Below are 18,531 nucleotides of genomic sequence, written 5' to 3'. Positions count from 1 at the left end.
CTGTTCTTACTGCAAAATTTGGCTTGGTGTGAGGCTTCAGGGATCTTGATGCAAAATCATCCTTATTTATTAGGAAGTAGTCAGGCAGGGAAATAGGATTAAAAAAAATAATAATAATAACTTGGAGGGGGGCTGACCTGATAGCTTCTCTTCCCATGGAGAGTTTATAGGCCTTGACCCAAAAGATTTTCATTTTATCCATTGAGAATGTTTATTCAACCATTGCATTTAGGGCTGCCTAGGAAGTATCCAAAGTGAAGTTTCTTTTATTCTGTTCTCCCCCTCCCCACAAGTGCATTCATCTTCTGTACACTTTGGCAACCAGGAATTTGTCAATGTCAAGAAAAATGCTCAGTATGAGAAGTCTGTGCAGTATGACTTTGTTAGATCTAAGAGCATCCAACTCTGTGCAGATAACCTAGCAGTAGGTCAGAAAGGTAATTTAAAACACCTTATTTGAATCTGGAAGGTTTAAAACTCCTCTTTTAATGAAGAATAAATAACTCTTTCCTTAATGATGAATGAATTTTAGAGATTATGGAATAATCATAATGAGCATTTATGTACCACTCTATGCATATATAATGTTTTCTCTGCAATTAGTTGAGATACGTTACACCAATATGGTACATTACTATTACATGTGCAGACAGAGAAACAGGGTCAGAGAGAGGAAACACATTGCCCAAAATCACATAGATAGTGAGTTAATGAACCCAGAACTCAAAGCCAGGAATTCTGATTCAAAATTCTTGGCTCCTTATATCCCATGCTGTTGCCTTTTCTTTGTAATGCAGTCAAGCAAAATAAACTGAGTGCATTAAATCAATATTAACTTACTTCATCAAGAAGTAGGAAGTATAGTGTAGGTCCTAGAGGATTCTGCTCATATGTTTGCTCTCCAAAGACTGAATGACCTAGACACAGGGTATCCAGATATATTCTAAGTCTTTCTGTAAATGATTTGATGGTGAGGCAGGAGCATGATATTCTTGTTTTAAAACTTCTTAAGTGTGTTGGACACATTTTGGGCCACAACACATTAAATTGGCAGACAAATGATCATTGTGATTCACATTACTCATAATTAAAAGTGAATATAACTTCAAAGTAAATATGCTAATATAAAAAGTAAATAGATTATTTTCACGTATTTATATCAGTTATTCATTGATTCTCTTCACTTAAAGGTCCATTTTATAACTCAAGAAACTGTTATCAATGACATTGTTGGTTTGTTAAATAAGAAACCTTTTGTTGTTCTGGGTTTAAAACTGCAATTGCCCATTCTTGTGGAGTCTAAGGAGACATTTTAGCTGTGCAGAACATATCCTCACAGAAAAATGGTAAAACTGAAAGTTGGGATATTCTTGTGAAATAACGGCAAGGCAGGCTATTGCATGTCTAGTCTCATTTTATTTTTTCTGAGTGACCCTATTCCAGTGCAAAATAAGCGTCCAAAGTACACACTAGACAATATTGAAACTTTTCATACCATTGCCTACTTATGATTCAAGCATTAAATATATGGATAATTTCAAATGGTGCATTATATATATGTATACGTATACGTGTACGTGTACGTGTATGTATACGTATACATGTATGTGTATGTATACGTATATGTATATGTATATGTATATTTATAATGCCCTCACTACAGGATGGCTCTTACAATTCGGACCCACCCAGTCAAGCAAATAGAGTTTAGATTTTAGAGTTCAGACTAAAACAATACATGTGATTTAGCTTGCTGCAAGTTAAAAAAGACATCTTAATTAAGATAAAAATAGTAAATTGCTTAAATATTGAACACATGTATGAGAATATATTAAATCAATGACTAATACATGCTTCTGAAATCTGGATAAATGTTTAAAATGTTTCTTCAATTAAAGGCTGTAAAAAAAGAGATATAACCTATAAATATAACTGTTGTAACTGGCCTTATTTTTTTGTTACTATGAATATGATAAATTTGATGTGTTGCTAATAGTTTTTTTCTGCCAAATACATCCGCTTGAGGAACTGTTTCAGGCACTTTCAAATGGTGGGCAGCAGAGTAGATGCAACTCTCACTGTTGCCTGATGGGAAAGAATGGTGTAGAGTAAGGAGGAAAGACTGGTTTGCTTTCTGTTGTTTCTGCCTCCCTCTTTCCTCCCTTCTTTTTTACCCTCCTGTTCTGGTTACCTAGTGCTGCTCTGATAAGAAATATACCACAAATGGGAAACAGGATTTCATTCTTACAATTTGGAGGCTTTAAGTCCAAGTTCAAAGTGCCAGGCTCTAGGGGCTGGGTGAAAGCCCCTCAACCTTGGGGTTCATTTCTGCCTCCTGCTCCCGGCCCACTGGAGCTAGAGGTGTTTCCTTCACTCAGACAGCTGTTGGCTGCTGAGGCTACGAAGCCCCAAGGTTGACAAGTAAAAAGGCACAGTCCCGATGTTACCAATCCACACGGTAGGCCATTAACTTAAGCCCATTGTAAGTCCCAAAGTCGGCAGAGCATAGCAGGCTGCTGAGCAATGACACGGCTACATGCAGGGTCCAAGCGTGCCATAGGCTAGAGACCGTTCTCAAAACTTCTCCTTATATACAGAAAGAAGATCACATACCCAAGGGCAGCTATTCAGCTGCTCACAGTAGATTCCACCATGGAGTTGATTAGCAGTCTTGTCATGGGAAATACTACATCCAGCTGCCTGGCCACTCAACCAGGCCTAGCCAAGTTGACACACAAACATAACCACCACACCTCTCTTCCTTCCTTCCTCCTTCCTTAATTCCTATGCTCCTTTCTTTTCTCCCTTCTTTCTATCTAAAAAGATTTTTTGAGCCATTTCCATGATTTAAGCACTTTATTAAGACCTGAGGTATTTAATAGTAAGTAAGATATGCAGACATTGTCTCTCTTACTTTGGTCATGTTATTTGAAGGGACCAGTTCCTGGAGAAGGATATCATGCTTTGTAAAAGTAGCAACCAAAAAACCAAATTCACTGCTGTAGAGTCGGGTCCTACTCAGAGAGACCCCTCCTTGGGTTTTTGAGGTGGTATCACTATGGAAGTAAATTGCTTAACCTTTCTTCCGAGGAGGGGCTGGTGAGTTTGAACCGTCAGCCTTCTGGTTGGCAGTCAAATGCTTTAGGCACGATGCCACCAGAGGGTCAGCAAAAAAAAAGGGAGACCCTTAAGGAGATGGACTGGCACAGTGGCTGCAACATGGGCTAAAGCATAAGATTGTGAGGATGGCACAGGAACGGGCAGTGTTTTGTTCTGTTGCATATAGGGTCACTATGAGTCCCAGCAGACTTCATGGCACCTAACAAGAAGAAGATATCCACAGTATTGCCTTCCTGGAGCTTAAATACAGTGGGGAAATCAGACTGGTAAACTGGCAATTGTCTTTCCATGTAAATGATTCTCTAATATAGAAAATAAAAGAGTGCTATAGGGTCAGCTGCTAACCAAACACTTGATAGTTCAAACCCACCAGTCTCTCCACGGCAAAAAGACAAAGCAGTCTGCTTCTATAAAGACTTACAGCCTTGGAAACCCTATGGAGGCAGTTCTTCTCTGACTTATAGGATCTCAATGAGATGGACTCTACTTGACCTCAGTGGGTTTGGTCATTTGGTTTAACAGGGCCTCCATGTCTCTGGATGGTGCAAACAGTTTGGGCTCACTGAAAAAGACAAGCGGTAATTACAGTGACTTAAAATTATTGCCAAGAAAATCTTAGGGAGCCATGAGTTGGAATCAACTTGATATTAATGGGTTTTTGGTAGGTATGTTGAAGAAAAATTTTGGAAGAAATTACATCCAAAAAGACACCTTACCAAAACCCAAAAAAACCAAACCTACTGTCCAAATCATGTCGATTTGGACTCATAGTGACTACCATTGGGTTTCCGAGGTGGTAAATCTGTGTGGAAGTTGACTGCTGGGTCTTCCTTTCATGGAGTTGCTTATTCATCATTTATTCTTCTTTAATTTTTTTTTTTTTTAATTCTTTTTTTTTGTTTTAAAATTAACATGTTATACAAATCTTCCTTACACATTATTTTTCATTGTATCCCTACACATGCCTTTTCACAGTCAGTTTCCTTAGCTGGTCATTATTCTTAGCCTCCAGGTGTGTTTATTTTACCTTATTTTGTGTTATAGACTATTGTTTCAATGTATTTCTGAAACTAGAGGCAAAGGATCTGTTCTTTTTCTTTTCTTATTGTGATTTGGGTGAAAGTTTACAGAGAAAATTCACTTTCCATACAGCAGTTCACATACACATTGTCTGATGACATTGACAGTTTACCCCAATGCAACACCTCCCCTCCCACTTCCTCCCGATAGTTACCTCTTCCCTGTGCCCATCCCTCCGTGCACTCCTGCCCCCTGAACTGTCTCCCTGTGCATAAACAGCCCTTCTTTCTCCCATGGAATGTATCTACCTCAGGTGCATGTTCAACTCTTATGCCTGTCTTTTATTTGCCTGGAAGCCACAGGTGTGGGGTCAATTCCAGACCTGAAGGGCAGCTAGGACCATAGTCTCAGTGGTTCCACCAGGCTCTGTCAGACCAGCAAACCTGGTCTTCCCCCTTTTTTTTTTTTTACCGAATGATTTTGAATTTTTTTCCACATTGTTCTCCCTCTCTATCCAGATCTCCTACATAGACCCTCCTCTCAGTGGTTGATGGTGTTAGCTGGGCACCATCTAGTTCTGGTCTCATAGTTGTATAGGCTGAGGATCACATGGTGTACCAGTCATGAGGACTAATTTTTTCCATGAATCTTTGGTTTTCTTCATTCTTCTTTGCTCTAGATGAGGAGAGACCCATCGTTGCAGCTCAATGGCTGCTTGCAAGCTTTTCAGATCCCAGTCGTTACTCACCAAAGTGGGAGATGGAACAATATTTTGTGTAGTGTGTTATGCCAATTGAGCTTGATGTCCCCTGTGACTATGTTCTTGAGCCCACAGGTTCAACTACTCGCTTCCTCTGGGTAGCTGGCTATGACCAAGAAGTGACTACAAACTTGTCCCTTGTCAGTTCTGTTATACCCCTGGGAGTTCTTACAGAACACACACATACACTTGTAGAACCATTGTCTGCCAACCCTATATATGGTCTTGGGTACACTCCCTGCTACATGTTGTTGTTGTTGTTATGTGCCATTGAGTCGGGCCCAACTCATAGTGACCCCTCCTTGGGTTTCCAAGGCAGTATCACTGCGGAAGTAGACTGCCCATCTTCCTTCCAAGGAGTGACTGGTGGGTTTGAACCACCAGCCTTCTGGTTAGCAGTCAAGTGCTTTAGGCACTATGCTACCAGAGCTCCCCTCTGCTACATAGACATACCTAATAGTTCAGCCTGTCCACCCATCTATCCATCTGTATACCCGTGTTTGCCTTCACTGACAAAGTAGTACTATATGTGTAAAAGGGTTCATCTTTGTTGTCTGTACCTCCCATGGACCTCTCTATGTCTTCCTTTTCCTCAATGCCACCATGCCACCATGTTGATCACTCACATGTGGTACGTTGCCCTTCTCTTCACCCGTCAATACTTATGTCTACCTATGTAACAGTGTTCCCTAACCAAAACACTTGGTGGTTTTTCTTTATATTCTTCCACCTGCAAACTCTACTCCCTGAAACAGCCCAGAGTATATCATTGCACCTAGCACAGAAGTCTCTGACTGAACTAAATTTATTTGTGAATTTCTTTCATTCATTAACTCAAAAAATTTAATAATCATGTACCATGAGTTGGAACCAACTGGATGGTACCTAACAACCTAACAATGTACAGGTAAAAGGGAATATTATGAATATCTGTAGTGCATAAACATGTATAGTAGAGGAGATTAGACATATTCCCCAACAGGTGCAATGGAAAAAATTAGCCAGTAATATCTACTCATCACTTCAACAACTGTTTCTTTAATGCTGGCAATGTGCCAGTCTTTGTTATCATAGAGCTTGCATTCTACCTGGGTGATATTAATAACTAAACAAATAAATCACATGATGATTTCAGATAATGATAAAAGTGCTAATAAAAAATAATGTAATAATGCAGAAGAAATGTGAAGGGATTGTGACATATTGAGGCATTGGGAAAGAGCTCTATTATCAGTGCCATTTGAAATGATAGCTGAAGGATGAGAAGAAGTTAGAGAGGACAGCAAGTGCAAGAACCCTAAGTCAAGTATGTGTCCTATTTGAGTAATGCAAAGAAGTATGGTGAGGCAGTGTCAAGGATAAGAATGATTTGAAATAAAGTTGGAAAAGAGGAAATGGGTTAGGTCATTATAAGATTGTGTAGGTCATCATTGGAGTTCGTTTTAAATGCAATGAGAAGCCACTGAGGGCCTTTGAGTAGGAGAGCATCATGATCTGGTTTACACATTAACAAGAGCCCTGAAAATGCTTTGTGAAAAGTGACCTTTAGGGAGAGGAAGGGGAAGACAATTTCCTTGATTGGAGACTATTAATATAGTCCATGAGCAACACAATCACGGGAGAGGAGTATTAACTGGTCTTCCTTGTAGGCGTATGGATATTATACTATCATTGACTTCAGGACAGACCTTGAAACATCCTTTATAGTGATGAATGCCATGCCATTCCTCTTCAAATTGTCATTCCTGACATAGTAGATCATATGGTCATCTGATTCAAAATGGCCAAAACCAGTCCATTTCAGCTCACTAATATCTAGGATAGCAATATTTATGCATTTCATTTCATTTTTGACAACTTACAATTTTCCTAGATTCATATTTCATACATTCCATGTTCTGATTATTAACTGATGTTTGCAGCTGTTTCTCCTCAACTTGAGTCATGCCACATCAGCAAATGGAGGTCCCAAAAGCTTTACTTTATCTATATCATTAAGTTTGGTTCTACTCTGATGAGGCAGCTCTTTTCTAGTTGTATTTTGTATGCCTTCTGACCTAAGTGGTTGGTTTCCTGCACTGTATCCGACAAGGTGTCAGGGCTATTCATAAAGTTTCCCAGTAATATATCAGATAGTGTTCTCTGCTATTCATAAGGTTTTCCCTGGCCAATTCTTTGAGAAGTGGATGACCTCTGCCTTCTTCCTAGTCTGTTTCAGTCTGTAAGCTGCATTGAAACATGTGCACCATGTGCAACTCTGCTGGTGTTTGAGACACCAGTGGCACAGCCTCAAGCTTCACGGCAACACACATGCCACCATAGTATGACAAACTGACAGACAAGTTTGTCTCACTTAGCTGTTCAAAACCTTTCCGCCCTCCCCTTACCTAGATCCGGTGGCTCTGTTGTCCCTGGCTTTTTCCCCCCTTTCTGCCTCTTGGTATTTGGCCTGTCTGCATCCCCTTCCCCAGATTTCCACAACTCTGTGTCATGCCAGGCTCTTGCCCCACTTCCCATGTCCACTTCCATGGCTGAGCCACTTCTTTTTCCAACTCATTTGGTTTGCTTGACAATTGCTTTTCTCCACTCTGTTAATCCTTTTGGAGGTTCCAAGAAACGTCAGTAACTCAAATTAGTCATATGTGCATTTTGAACATTTCAAACCAAATAGCTTTTATAAAATATGATTTTGTACACAGGGGACATCAAGCTCAATTGGCATAACATACTACACAAAAACATTGTTCCACATCCTACTTTGACTAGTAGCAACTGGGATCTTAAAGGCTTGCAAGTGGCTATCTAGATGCGATGATGCATCTCTCCTCGTCCAGAGCAAAGAAGGATGAAAAAAACCAAAGATACATGGAAACAGTTAGTCCAAGTGACTGGTACATCATGTGATCCTTATCCTATATGACTATAAGACCAGAAGAACTAGATAGTGTCTGGCTACCACTGTCAACCACTCAGAGAGGGATCTATGTAGGAGATCCTGGACAGAGAGGGAGAACAATGCAGAACAAAACTCAAAATCATTTTTAAAAAAGGGTGGTGGTGGCCAGAGTTGCTGTTCTGATAGAGCCTGATGGAACCACTGAGAATATGGACCTTAGTTGCTCTTCAGGTCTGGAATTGACCACACTCTTGTGGCTTCCGGCCAAACAAAAGATAGGCATATGAGCTGAAGATTTACATTAGGTAGATATACTCCTTGGAGAGATTAATCATGGGAGAATAGAAGGGCTGTGTATGCACAGTGAGACAGCTCGAGGGGCAGGAGTCCATGGGAGGGAAGGACACAGGGAAGAGGTAACTATGGGAAGGAAGTGGGAGGGGACCTGCATTATGGGAAACTGCAGTCAATGTTATGAAACAAAGTGTACGTGAACTGCTGTATGGAAAGAAAGTGAATTTGTTCTGTACACTTTCACCCAAATCAAAATAAAAATTTTAAAGAATATATATTATTTTGTAATCTACATTTCAGTTTTCTATATTTGCAACATTAAATCTAAAAGTTTCTTTAATAATTGGACCCTTTAATGGAAGGTCCAATTTCTAATTGAAATTTGTTTTCTTTTATAAAAATTAGTGTATCATCTTTCAGGTCTTCCTAATATATACTTTCTTTTTCCCCAGTGCGATGAGTATTAATAGGGGACTGAGTAGAAGAAAACAGTGGTCTAAGCTGGTATAAGGATTTTGACACTGATTTCTAGTGCCTTCGCCTCTCATGAATCTGTTATTTGGTTTTACATAAGTAACTTGAATTTTCTTCAGTTTCACACTTGCAAAATGGTATAGGAAAAAAGTCCTGATGAAATGCCAAATATTAGATCACATGCACACACACAAGTTGAAAACAATTTCAAATGGTAAATTTTGACTGTGTATGAAAGATCAAAAAGTGGGAAGTGGGACCAAGCCTTTTAATATATTTCTCAGTAACTATATTGATTTTTAGTCATTTGATTTATATTCGTTGACTACGTCCTATATGGCAGACACTGATGCTATGAAAATTATTTTCTTACTCAGTTCTCTCTCTCTCTCCTTCTTTTTTTCTTAACCTAAAGAATGTTCCATCTTACTGAGGGAATTTTCTTCGTCATTGCAATGGAATACTTTTATCCTTATTCATTGACTTTTTATTTGGTCTTGTTGGTCTTTTGCTTCTCTAATGTTCCTTTATGCATTATTTGAGCGATTCCTAATTCTGAATTCCTACTCAGCTAAAAAAAGATCATATTTATCATTCTAAAAAGAAAGAAGCAAATAAATAATTATTGATGTATATGTGATGCTAGAATGCAGACAGCCGTGCTATCTTTGAAGCAGGCATCTTTTGGTACATGAAAGGAAAAAACACTATTATTCTAATGTTTGTCACAGTTCTTGTTGCCACAGCAAGCTGGAAATGTTTTTTTTTTGTGTGTGTGTGTGTGTGTGTGTATGTGTGTGTGTGTGGATTATTTTGTTTGAGAATAAAAAGCTTACAAAAGCATTTGTACAAAATTTCTTAATATTCAAAGATAAAAAAAATTGCAATGATCTATGAATGTATTTGGGGACCTTAACTATAATAGCTTAATAAACAGTTTTATTTGGTGTATTTGTATGACTTTTAGCTTGCACATCCATCATGGAATGCATTTCATTGAATGTGAAGTGAGAAAAATAAACAACAACAACAACAAAGGCTACTTGTTTATAAGGAGCTTTGATAGCATAGTGCCTAAGGCACTTGACTGCTAAGCAGAAGGCTGGTGGTTCGAACCCACCAGCCACTTCTCGGAAAGAAGGTTGGGCAATCTATTTCCATAGTGATACAGCCTCGGAAACCCAAGGAGGGGTCACTATGAGTCGGGTCTGACTCGACAACACATAACAACAGCAATAACAACTTGTTTATAAGGAATATGAGGGGACTAGTGTTTTTTGCTGTTGTTAGCTGTCATTGAGTCAGCCCCCAAGTCATGATGATCCTATATGTGTCAGAGTAGGTAGCCACTTATTAAGTGGATGATGACTTTGGACATAGCACAGAATTCAGAGGAAACACCATCTTACTTGACACCTTTCATTTACGTGATTCTTTATTTTTAAAAGGAATTTTAATCATTTGGTATTTTAATCCACAAACATATACTGTGATTGTGGTAAAAAGAAAGACAGTATCTGCATTGAAAGGATTTATAATCTAGTAGGGAAGATAGACAAAGAAGCAGTTTAAACTATAATACCACATGATAAATGCTCTGATTAGGAAAAAAGGAGGAGGAAAGATGAGGCTGCTACTAAACTTGTTATCTTATTGAAGTCCCTTACTTCTCTGAGGTAAGTAAGATAAGTATTGTTATCTGTATCTAATTGATGAGGAAACAAATTATCTGGTGGGCTAAGTCCTTTACTTGAGGTTGACAAATCATTTAATATCATAGCTGGGGTCTTCTGATTGCTCAGCCAGTGCTCTTTGTACTCTTAGGCATTGGCATGAATCACTGACTGATAGTCTGGCATAAAATTGCTCTGCTTCCTTAACTGATGCATATTGTTATTAGCTGCCATGGAGTTGCTTTCTGAGTCATAGCAACCCCATGCACAATGGAACAAAATGTTGTCTGCTCCTGTATCATCCCCATGATTGGTTATGGATCAGTCTGTGGTGATCCATTGTTGGTGCAAATAAGATCTTATTCAACAAAAGTTGGCTTAGGATATGAGCTTTTCTCTGATGTGAATTCGAATCACATTTTGGAGAGCGCATTTCAGGCGGTCTGTAAATAAGGCATTCTTGAGTTTTTGCACTTTCGTTAAAAAAGGACTATAGCTTTGTGCATAGAACTTTAATGAGGTTTTATTCATATTTAAATATTTGAATAATTATATTTGCTTATATGGTAATGGCAAATTCAAAGCATGTGGCTTTATGGCCAAAAACAGAACAATACAAATCCTAGTTTAATCAAACCATAGTTGCATTCAGTAAAGAAATAAAATCATTGGCATGTTTAGTTTCTACTTTTCTAAAAAGAGAAAGCAGAAATTTTAATCATTTTCTAATGTCTATAATCGTTCTTGTTGCCCCAAAAAGTTGAAAATGTGAGTTTTCTCATTTAGGATGCTTAAAAGAGCACTTTGGCTTAGGTTCCCATTCCCTGAAACACCAAACTGGGCATGAATGAACTTACATTATTCAATGATAGCTATTGTATGGCCTGTGTTGGAAACCCTCTCTATACTGGCAGCCCACGCAATCCAAATTCTGAAGAATAAAGATTTCTAAGCTACTCTAACTTAAGAGTGTGAAAATGAAGCTAATTGTTTTAGTGCTTTCTGTATTGATTATGCTGGAGGTTTAATTGCATCAGATAGACATAATATATACATAAAGTACTGAGCCACTGAGATAATGCAGTTGGACTTGTCACAGCCACTGATATAATTATTTGTTAACAATTGTATAATAAACCTGTATTATCAAGGACTTTTAACTAAGTATTAAAAATTCATTCTCAGCTGCAACTTGCCATTCATGGGCTCAGCTAGGAAACAATTTTCTTTTCCAAATATATATATAAAATTCTTCCTCTGTATAGCTTTGTAAATGACTTTTTTTTTTTTTTTTTTGCATGGGTCTCTTTTCTGAAAGGGAAAATTCCTGATATATGTAATGTAAAAGAGGAAACTTAATTTGTACACCTAGTATCATTTCATGGGGAGCTCTGGTAGCCTAGTGCCTAAGGCACTTGACTGCTAACCAAAAGGCTGGTGGTTCAAACTCACCAGCCACTCCTCGGAAGGAAGATGGGGCAATCTACATCCGTAGTGATACTGCCTCGAAAACCCAAGGAGGGGTTGCTATGAGCCAGGTCTGACTCGATGGCACGTAACAACAATAACAACAAGAAGTATCATTTCATATCTACATTTAATGTTTTTACTTTTCTTTGAAAAGTATATTTACATTATTTTTTTAAGTAAAAAAGGGGTTCATGTTTGTTTTCAAAGGTCAAATAATACATAAGTTGTGTAAAGAAAATGTTAAAAACCTTTCTATCTTTCTTAATCTCATCCACCGGATATTTACTCAGGGTGTATATTCTCATATACATTTCTTTGTATTCATAAAAACATATATTTATTTGTTCTTTTTTAAGCACATCTTCAAAATCAAACTTGAATTTATTTCTTCTGAATTCCACTTCATTAATGGAGTCAGATTATTTTTCTGCCAAGGCCAATAGATAGACAAAGCAGTACTTGTCCCTCCAGTCTTTCTGTGGGTAAATTACACACACACACACATACACACAGATGTGTAACTTACATAATAAAGTTAAACTTACATAATAAAGTTAAAATTGTTAAGTAATAATAATAACCCAACAATGGCCTGCCACCTTTTTTCTGACCTGCCAGAAGTTTTTGTCCTGGGGTAATTTCCCTCCGACTCATTAACATCATACCACCTTTCTAATATTCTGGCAGGAGAGATCCTAAGGATAGCACATGGCTCTGTGATAGATGAAAAGCAACTCAACCAGCAATGGACTGAATCTGGCTGTTCCATTCTTCTGTAGAGAAAAATAGCTGAGACTCACTACCTTCATTTGTGCTAACTTCAGTGGTTTCTACTGAATGCCATGCCCCCCAAATAATATTTATTGAATGTTTTGACCTTAAGAAGGAAATATTTTCTGGATTTTTCTCTTGACTTTTTGTAGAAGGAAGGAAGTGTCACAGGCTGAGATAAGGTTTGCTTGGAGAAGACACATATTTGATAAGCTCATTATTCAAACATTTCATTATTTATTTTAGTGGTCCTGGGGTAAGTGGAAGGAGTTCTGATGGTGTAGTGGTTAAAGCATTTGGTTAAGGCTAAAGGTCAGTGGTTCAAACCCATCAACAGCTCCACTGAAGAAAGATAAGGCAGTCTGCTTCCATAAAGCTTTATAGGCTTGGAAAACCAACAGGGGTAGCTATGAGTTGGAATTGACTTAATGACAGTGAGTTTGAGTTTGTCATAAACATCAAGCGATATTATATTATCTTTGAAAAATGAATGGCAGTTGCCTTAATAATCTGTATTATTAATTCCGTTGCTGGTTATTTTATTAGTTTTCTATTGCTGCATGACAAATTTAGTGACTTTAAACAACACATATTCAGTGTTTCTTGGAGGGATGAAGGGCTAGCTATTGTGGCAAAAATGGGATTGTGTGAAAGTATACTTACTCCCACTTAGATGTGTCACTAGTGAACTGTTCCCTCTGTCCTCCTGTAATTTTGCCTCTGCATTAGGATCTAGTGAACTGAATGTGTGGAGATATTTACCCCACACCATTCAGAAGCAGGGAGAATTTAGCAGCAGCATTCAACATTCAGGAGTCAGGTAGGTCTGAGTTGAAATTTCAACCTTCACCATGTATGAGTTAAGTAACTGTTGTAAAGATACTTAGCTTCTTCCTAACACTTAGTTTTTTTATGAGGATAATAATGTACCTATTCACCAAATATTTACTGAGCACTAAATATTTGCCAGGCACTGTGCTGGACATCAGAGGAGCTTTGGTGGTTAAGGCATTTGACTGCTAACCAAAAGCTTGGTGGTTTCACCTCTCCAGTGATCCTGTGGAAGAAAGATGAGGCAGTCTGCTTGCATAAATATTTACAGCCTTAGAAAACCAATGGAGTTGCTATGAGTCAGAATTGAGTTGATGGCAGTGACTTCGGATTTTGGTTTTGGTGCTAGACATCAGTAAGCCAGTGGCATATTAGTTAGAAAACCTTCACTCTTCAGTGACAGGAAATTTAACACAAATATACCTAAACACTTTAAGGCATGTATTGGTTCTTATAATAGAAAAGGTCTGTTCTGTGAATAGCATTAATTTCAGGTACAGCTTGATTTAAAGCTCAAAAAAATATCATCAGTGCACATTTCTGTACACTTCTTCCTCTGTATTGGCTTCCTTCTAAGTTCTCCTGGCATCATCATCATATTGTTATCCTGGAAAGAGAATGCCTGTTAAGGTATTTATCCATACAAGTCTAAGTAGTCACACTGTTTTCCTAAACTGAATCATAGGTGAATTTTTGGTCAGGGGGCTGGAATGACTGTTGTTAGGTGCTGTTGAGTCAATTCTGACTCATAGTGACCCAATGTGACAGAGCAGAATGGCCTCATAGTTTTATAGTCTGTAATCATTACCAAAGAAGATGGCTAAGTCTTTTCTCTTTCAGATCCACCGGGTAGGTTTGAATCACAAACCTTTCGACTAGCAGCCAAGAGCTTAACCATTGTACATCAGGGATCCTTATGGAATGACTAGACCAGCTTACACCTAGTTCGTGTGTTCTACTACTGGAGTTTGGGATTAAAACCCAGTGCATATACTGAGAATTGAGTGAAGTGGTTTCCTGAAAGCTTAAATGTGACACTGTTTCCAGAAAGGGGAACTTGATCCTAGGAAGGAAAAACAAAAAATATCTATCTCAAATACTAAAAATTGTTACCCTCATTGAGAATATAGTTTAGTGAGAAGCTAGAAATTAATAAAAATAGCCAAAAAATAAGTGTAAAATTAAATTTAAAAACTAATAAAGAAAAAAAAAAAGCATGAGGCTATAAAAGCTATAAGGGCATTTGACCTAGTCTGAAAAGTTGTGGAAAGCTTCCTCAGGGAGAAATTGCTTGAACTGAGTTTAAAAGATAGGTAGAAATCAACCAATTGAATATAAGAGAGAGAAACATTTTTGGAAAGGCAAGACTCTGTTAAAATTTTGTGGTATCTGTATGGAACACAGAAAATATTATGATCTATAATATCACTTTCCTAGATCAGAAAATGTCATAATGTGGTGGGTAATGGGACTTAAACGATTTGTAGGGACCAGACTCTATAGGACCTTGTGGATCATTTTAAGGAGTTTGTCCTTCACCATCAGGGCAATAGGAAACCATTTAACAGCTTAAGCAAGGTGATAATTTAATCAGCTTTTTATTTAAAAAATATTTCTTTATTTGTTCTGGTTACCTAGTGCTGCTCTGACAGGAATGTATCACAAATGGGATGGCCTTAACAAACAGGAGTTTATTCTTACAATTTGGAGGCTTTAAGTCCAAGTTCAAAGTGCCAGACTCTAGGGGCTGGGTGAAAGCCCCTCAACCTTGGGGTCCAGCTCTGCCTCCTGCTCCTGGCCCACTGGAGCCAGAGGTGTTTCTTCATTCAGACAGCTGCTGGCTGCTGAGGCTGGAAGCCCCAAGGTTGACAAGTAAAAAAGCAGAGTCCCGATGTTACCAAACCACACGGCAGGCTGTTAGTTTAAGTCCATTGTAAGTTCCAAGGTCAGCAGAGCATGGCAGGCTCCTGCTGAACAGCGACATGACTACATGCAGGTTTCAAGTGTGCCATAGGCTAGAGACCATTCCCATGGCTTCTCCTTATATACAGGAAGCAGACCACATATTCAAAGCAGCTACTCAGCTGCTTGTGGTAGATCCCACCATGGAGCTGATTGCCAGTCCCATCATGGGGAATAACTACCACCAGCAGCACAGCCACTCAACCAGGCCCAGCCAAGCTGACACACAAACATAACTACCACACTGTTCAATGTGGAGAAATATTGAAGGAGAAGTGTGATTCTAGCAGTAAGAATACTATTGTAGTAGTTCAATTAAGTAGTCCTTACCTAAGGACAACTTCACCCTCCAGGAAACATTTGACAAGGTCTAGAAACTTTTTCAAATGCCATAGTGGGGTGGTTATCACCAGAATCTGGTGGGTAGAGGCCAGGAATGAAGCCAACGTCCTACAATATACAGAACAGCTTCCCTTAACAAAGAATTATTTGGTCCAAAATGTCATCGTTAGTATCAAAGTTGAGAAACTGTAGTCCAGGTGAACATAATTCTGGTAGTTAAGGTTATGTGTCAATTTGTCTGGGCCTGGTTTTGAGTGGCTAGGCACCTGGTGGTAGTTACTCCCCGAGCTGAGACTGACAATCACTTCCATGGTGGAATCTGCCATGAGCAGCTGAGTAGCTGCTTTAGAAATGTGGTCTCCTTCCCATATGTAAGTAGAAGCTTTGGAAATGGTTTGCAGCTTATGGTATGCTTGAATCCTACATGTAGCTGAGTCATTGTTCAGTAGCCTGCCATGTTGTCTGCCAATGTTGAGACTCCTAATGGACTTGAATCAATGGGCTTCTATGTGATTAGGTAATATTGGGCCTGTGCCTTTTTACTTGCTGAAACTTGGGTTTGTCAGCCTCAGCAGCCAGCAGCTGCCTGAGTAAAGAAAGCCTCCAGCTTCAGTGGGCTGGGAGCAAGAGGCAGAGCTGAAGCCCAAGGTAGAGGGGCTTTCACCCAGCCCCCAGAGCCTGGCACTTTGGACTCAGATTTCTAGCCTCCAAAATTGTAAGAGAATAAACCCCTGTTAAAGCCATTCAATTTGTGGTATATGTCTGTTAGAGGAGCACTGCTGTTGTTGTTATGTGCCGTCGAGTCAGTCCTGACTCATAGCTACCCCTCCTTGGGTTTCCGAGGCAGTATCACTACGGAAGTAGATTGCCCAACCTTCCTTCCGAGGAGTGGCTGGTGGGTTTGAACCACCAGCCTTCTGGTTAGCAGTCAAGTGCTTTAGGCACTATGCTACCAGAGCTCCTAGAGGAGCACTAGGTAACCAAAACAATAATTATTGTGTGAATTGAGTAGCTGTGGATAGATAGAGGAAAAAACAGATTAGGAAGATATTAGAAAGTAAAAATTTGCAAGACTTTTTAAGAAAATGGATACAGAATAAGATATGGTGATACTATTCAGTGAGCTAGAGACCACTGGAAAAAGAGAACATTTGGTAAAAGAGAATATTTATTTTTAATGAGCAAAGTTTTAGGTGTCTTTGAAAGACTCAAAAGAAGTTACCAAGTAGCATTTGAATATCTGGAGAGAATATAAGAAGTCTGGGTTGGAGATTTACATTTGTGATTTATCTCTGATTGTGTAGTGAGTATAGATGAGATTGCCTAGGGAGAAGGTATAGCCTTACAAGAGAAGAAGATATAGGACAGAACCTTGAAGGACTCCAAAATTCAATGGCTTTGTAAAGGTTGATGAGCCATAAAAAGATACAAAACGGTGTTCTGAGTGGTATAAGAAAAATTACAGAAACATAAGGAGTTATAGGACGTCTGGTGGCATAGTGCCTAAGGCATTTGATCGCTAACAAGAATTCTGGTGGTTCAAACTCACCAACCACTCCTCGAAAGAAGGTTGGGCAATCAACTTCCATACTGATATCACCTCAGAAACCAAAGGCGGGGTCTCTAGGAGTCATATCTGACTCCATGGCACTGGTTGTGTTGCGTTTTTAAGGAGTTATAGTACTTATGTGTAGGGGACAACAAGATAATATAACTAAACTGTAGATTAACCAAACCAGTTGACCTCAAGTTGATTTAGACTTATGGCCACACCATGTGTGTTAGGGTAAAACTGTGCTCCAAGTGGTTTTCAAAGACTGACTTTTTAGAAGTAGATTGCCAGAACTTTCTTGCAGAGCACTGGGTGGACCTGAACCACCAAACTTGGTTTTTGGCTTATATGTGCCACCTAGGGACTCATTGTAGACTAAGCCCCATATAAATAACAATTATAAACAAACAATCTTATATGTATATGTACATTTTAATACTTTGGTCTACTTTATTGTTGTCAGTACATCTCCCTCAAGCTGCCTTTAGGCTGTAGTTTACTAAAGTATAGAAAAATAGGACTATGAAATTAGTCAATCTTTATACCCATTTTTAAATCCATGGGTTCTGGCAGATAACTGTATATAGGAATAATTTTCACTGCAGAAAAGATACATAGTCAGCCGCAGGGATCCAAGTGGGGAGAGGAACTCAGGCATGCCCAAAAGCAGCAGTACAGGAGAACAGGAAAAAGGGGATTAAAAGCCAGGAACTCAAACAGAGGAGCAGTCAGTTGCAGGGATCCAGGTGAAGAGAGGAATTCAGGCATGCCCAAAACAGCAAGGTGTGAGAGCAGAAGAAAGGAGATTAAAAGGCCTAGGAATCTGGACAGAGGAAAAGTCAGCCACAGGGACCCGGGTAAGGGTGGTACGAGAGGTTTCCAACAGGGAGGCAAACTTGTCTGTTGGTTTGTCCTACCGTGGTGACGTGTTGATGTGAGTCTTGAGGCTGAGCCACTGGTGTTTCTAACCCAGCGGGATGCACATAGTGCACAGGTATCATCCCAGCTGACAGACTGAGACAGATTTGGAAGAAGGAAGAGGCCGTCCACTTCTCAAATAATTGTCCAGGGAAAACCTTATGAATAGCAAAGAAACACTGTTTGATATATTACCGTGCTACTTTATGAATAGTCCAGTTAGGTTAGAAGGCTCAAAATAGGACTGGAAAAGAGCTGCATCATCTGAGTAAATCCAGCCTTACTCCTATGGATAAGATAAAGCTTTCAAGAACACCATTTGCTGATGTGACACCACTCAAATTGAATAGAAACTGCTGCAGACATCCATTAATCATCAGAACATGGAATGTATGAAGTATGAATCTAGGAAAATTGGAAGTTGTCAAAAATGAAATGGAACACATAA

Source organism: Orycteropus afer, unplaced genomic scaffold (assembly GCF_000298275.1).
Source record: "Orycteropus afer afer isolate SDZICR_OR568_19922 unplaced genomic scaffold, OryAfe1.0 scaffold00105, whole genome shotgun sequence".
Taxonomy (NCBI): Eukaryota; Metazoa; Chordata; class Mammalia; order Tubulidentata; family Orycteropodidae; genus Orycteropus; species Orycteropus afer.
This window is presented reverse-complemented; position numbering follows the sequence as displayed.